Here is a 5,184-nt window from a genome sequence, read left to right as displayed (position 1 = left end):
CAACTACTTTCACAATGGTATTCCTGGCACACAGTAGGTCTTGGTGACACTACGTCTCTTCTCAGGTTGTACCGATAGTCCCCTGGACTCAAAGCCCTCAGGTGGGCAGTGGGTCCTTTATCTCTGTGCCCTCCCACGGTGCCTGGTGCAGAGCACTGGAGGGATGCTAGTTCAGTGGAGTGGTGATCTGTATTTCAGAGTCAGCATCAGCTTCTTCAATGAATTTGTAAGAGACATATTTGAAAGGTTTCAATGACAATTAATTTGAAGTACAGCTATCAGAATCTATATTGATAAAAAAAAAGTAACGTTCATTTTTATGTATCTAAAATGTTGGGAGCAAGAAATCCCAACCTCTAAATCTTTCACATACCCTGGCACTAAAGTCTGCTTCCATGGTTTACAAAGAACGGCATGTTATTCCATGATTAGCATTTACGATTGATGTTGCCATAGTAATATGAAGGGTTTTTTTTAAATAAGCTCTTTTCTTAGATATTCTTTTTTCTGTGAAAATGATAGCTTTGTGTTTTTATTACAGAGCCCTTTTTTTTAAAAAAACATCAGTAATGACCAGCCTCCCCACCCCATCACACACAGACCACATATAACGCACCCAAGCTGAGGTCCATGGGTACCTCTCACCCACAAATGGAAAGGTCTGCTCTGCACAGAAGAAAGACACCCACTTTAGCAGCCATGTGCTCCTCATATCAAAAGTTTCCATCAGAATGATACCTTCCTCCAGAAAAGAAAATAAAAATTTGTTTCAGAAGTAACCTAAGCTTGCTTTTAAGCATTTAGAAAACTGTTTCCAATTTGTACATCCCTAAATATGCTCATTTATTTTTGCAAAAATGCACACTCATTTCTATCAAACTATCAGATTCCTAAATTAATACCCAAAGGGGATCATATTATTCTGTCTTGGTTTTCTTTCTTTGTTAACTGTTACTTAGGGGGAAAATGACTCCTACCCCAAGTTCCTTTGTTTTTCATTTATAAGTTTTATACATTATACCAAAATATAGCATGATAAAAGTATCATACAATCTGAGTAATAAACACAGAATAAACTGGACTTTCTGTGTTTCTAATCTGGGACAGATGAGTTTAGTTGAGTTAGTGAAGGTGACCCAAGACGGTAGAGCATGACCGATCCTTTTGTGTATGTGGATAATGGACCACAGAGAATTATACACCAGGTGCCCAAAGCTGAGAGGGAAAGCCACATTAGAATTTATACCCCAGCCTTGGTCTTGAAGTGGCACTGGTAATCCACAAGATTCAAAGACAAATGAAGCTACTTGATCTATTTAAATTAAAACAACAAATTTTTTCTGAGCACATATAATTACATCATACACCAAAACGTTAAAAAAAATGCATCCTTTAAAGAAGGGAGGAAAACGGAAATACCTATTATTACATTATATTTCTTTCAGGCAGTAATTTTCTTGGAATGTGGCTGAAGTTCAGATCCAAGTCAAAGATGATAGAACCACTGGCTGACTCATCAGCAAATTATTCTTTTCTTCCCCAGAAAAATCATTTGGTAAAATTCAATATGCATTCATGATTTAAAAATAAAAACTGGGCGCCTGGGTGGCTCAGATGGTTAAGCGTCTGCCTTCGGCTCAGGTCATGATCTCAGGGTCCTGGGATCGAGTCCCGCATCGGGTTCCCTGCTCAGTGCAGAGCCTGCTTCTCCCTCTCCCTCTGCCACTCCCTCTGCTTGTGCTCTTCTGTCTATCTCTCTGTCAAATAAATAAATAAAATCTTAAAAAAAAAAAAAAGTTTAAAAATAAAAACTAACCCTCTTCACAAGCCAGGAGCAGAAGGGAACTTAACCTGATGAAGTATATTTAAAAAAAAGTTTTCCTGAAAATATCCCCTATAAATAAGATGGAAAAGACTATTACATTGCACTGCAAGACCCAGCACTAAGTCAAGCAGAAAAGACATAAAAAACAAAGGATTAGAAAAGGAAGAAACTATTATTATAACAAATAACATGATTGAACAGAAAACCCAAAAGAATCTACATACGTACTATCAAAAATAATAAAGAAGTTTAGCAAGGAGACTGGCTATAAACTAATATAAGCAAATCACCTACATCTTTATACTCTGACAACAAACAAAACCACTTAAAAAGCAAACACAGCAGTGCCTGTGTTGGCTCAGTCGGTAGAGTGTGCAACTCTTGATCTCAGGGTTGTGAGTTCAAGCCCCACGTTGGGCATGGGGCCCACTTAAAAAATAATAATAATAAAAAATAAAAATTATAAAATAAGAAGCAAACACAAAGCAAGGTACCTAGAAATAAATCTAATAAATGATGTACAAAGTTTCTGGAGAAATTTTATAAAATTTTGTGGGACATTAAATTAAATATTTGTCCTACCAGGTATCAAGAGCTTTTATAAAGCTGCTGCAACAAAGACAGCGTGGTATTTGCATGGGGACAGTCTTCTTGACAAATGGAACAGAACAGAGAGTGTAGGAATGGATGCACGGACATGTGGAAACTCGGTGAAGGACAGAGGTGGTGGTGTAGATCCGCAGGGAAAAGGACCATGGAATAAATGGCATTGGGTCTAATGGTTATCCACACACAGAACTCACAGTTGGACCACGACCTCACAACACATGCAATAGGCAGTTCTTGATAGTTTAGACTTAAGTAGACACTTAAAACTTTCAGAATAAAAGGTGAGAAAGTATCTTTATGATACTGGGGCAGGGAGGGGCTTCTTTAATCGGGAAAGAAAAAATGTGTTAACTATATAAGAAATGAGCTGTACATTTAACCAAATTAAGGTAAGAATTTTTTTGCTTATTACTGGAAAGACTGAAAAAGTCATAATGTAAAAAAGAAAAAGATTACAAACAAGGCAGATATTTATAACATATACAAGTGACCAAAGATTATTATCTAGAATATATGAAGAACTATGAACCAATAAGAAAAAGACAACCAAGTTTTTAAAAACGAGTGGAAAATGGGGCACCTGGGTGGCACAGTGGGTTAAGCCTCTGACTCTTGATTTCAGCTCAGGTCATGATCTCAAGGTCATGGGAAGAGTCGGCTCCGTGCTCAGCAGGGAACCTGCTTGAGGATTCTCTCTCCTCTTCCTCCCCCTCTGCCCCTCCACGGATGCTCTCTTTCTCTCAAATAAATAAATCTTTTTAAAAAATGAGCAAAAAACATGAGCAAGTGTTTCACAAAAAGAAACACAAATGATGTAAGAACATGTGACAAGATGCTCATTAGTAATTTGGGAAATGCAAATTAGACCACAGTGAGATGCCCTCTTAAACCCACTAGATGGGCAAAGTTAAGAGTTTGACGATCCAGGAGGGTAGCAAGGATGGGATTCAGTGAGGCTGACAGGTGCATGACTTAGAACCACTGTTCTGAAAAGCAGTTCAGCACCACAGCGGACTTCTTATTGTTCAGGCATATTTTCTGGTCCTCCCTGGGTGAAGATTATGCCTTCCACCCCGTTGGTGCACAGCTTCACTGTGTGATTTGCTCTAAAGGTTAGAATCTAGCCAACCAGCTGTGAGCAAAGTGGCCAGTACCCCTTTGTCATGAGACACCCAACATTCCAAGTGGAAGCTGCTCCTTCCACCTAAACCCGAGTGACATAATGTGGGATGGAGCCACGGCCAGCATGTGATGACAGCAAGAAATGCATCTCTGCATCTCTGTTGTTTTGCTGTAGTCCATTAAGATTGGCGGGGGGGGGGTGGTAAGGAGGGTCGTTTTTTATTTCTGCATAACTGAGCTCATAAGGTTGAACATTCATGTGCCCTAAGACCCAGAAATTTCACTCTAAGGAAGTTTCCCTAGAGACACTTCCACAAGACACACAGAAAAGAACATTCATATCAACATTGTCTATAATTGCAAAAAAACCTGGAAACAACTCAAACGTCCTTTGGTTCAGAATGGATCGATAAATTACGGTATATTTGTAAAATGATACAATCATCAGAAGAATGCATTCTAGTTATACACAATAACATGAATGAGTCTTTATAAATAGAATTTTGAGTGATTAAAGCAAGTCACATACAGCATAATACCATTTTCATAAAGCTCAAAAACAAGCAAAATTAAATAACATAGTTTTGGGGTACATAAATATATGAGCAATGATTCTTTTTTTAAGCAAGGGAATGGATCAAATTGAGTTCCGAGAGAGTGTGCCTGGGAACAAGGTGGGGAGGTAGGCAGATGAGGGAGGGAAGCAACACAGATGGTGGTTGACCTTGACTCTGACCCTATGAAGGGTCAGATGGTCAATATTGTAGGCTTTGTGGGCCTTACAGTGTCTTGTCTCTACTCAAATCTGCTGTTGTAATGCAAAAGCCACCTGAGTGTGGTTGTTTGTTCCAATAAAACTTTATTTATGGACTCTGAAATTTGAATTTTACATACTTTTTCATGTCATTAGATATTAGTCTTCTTTTGATTTGTTTTTAACTATTTAAACATGTAAAAATCATTTTTAGCTCATAAGCCATCCAGAGACACGTGACCCCTCATATCTGGCCTGTGGGAGTTTGACAACTCCGCTCTAGTCCTCTGTTTGGGCTATGGGTTCATGGGACTTCATTCTACCATTATTCATTCCCACCTGTTCCATTTATCTAGGGTATGTGCCAGATATTATTTTTAATGTTCTTAAGAATTAAAAACACATAAGCTAATTTTTTTAAATGGGCAAAACAGATGAAGGGGATTAAGAGACACAAACTTCTAATTATAAAATAAACAAGTCACAGAGATGAAAAGTACAGCGTCGGGAATACGGTCAATAATACTGTAATAACATTGTATGGTGACAGATGGGGACAATACTTATCATGGTGAGCACTGAATAATGTACAGAATTGTGGAGTCTCTATGTTGTACACCTGAAACTAATATAACATTGTCAATTATACTTCAATAATAAATAAAAAATTTTAAACAACAACAAAGAACCAAAATGTAAGCCCTGGTTCAGAGAGGAGCAGCACGAAGCAGAAGATACGAAGATGGAGGGGACCACAGAGTTTGCAAAGACATTGGAACTCTTTCCAAAACTCTCCCTCAGGTCTGAGATATTTTTCCCTTGACCTCAAATCTGGGCACTGTCATAATTTCCCCCCTCATATCAGTAGAGCTCA

This window comes from Mirounga leonina, unplaced genomic scaffold (genome assembly GCF_011800145.1).
Source record: "Mirounga leonina isolate KUSES-001 unplaced genomic scaffold, KU_Mleo_1.0 Mir_173, whole genome shotgun sequence".
In the NCBI taxonomy this organism is placed as follows: domain Eukaryota; kingdom Metazoa; phylum Chordata; class Mammalia; order Carnivora; family Phocidae; genus Mirounga; species Mirounga leonina.
The sequence above is the reverse complement of the archived record's forward strand: the minus strand, read 5'-3'. Positions refer to the sequence as shown.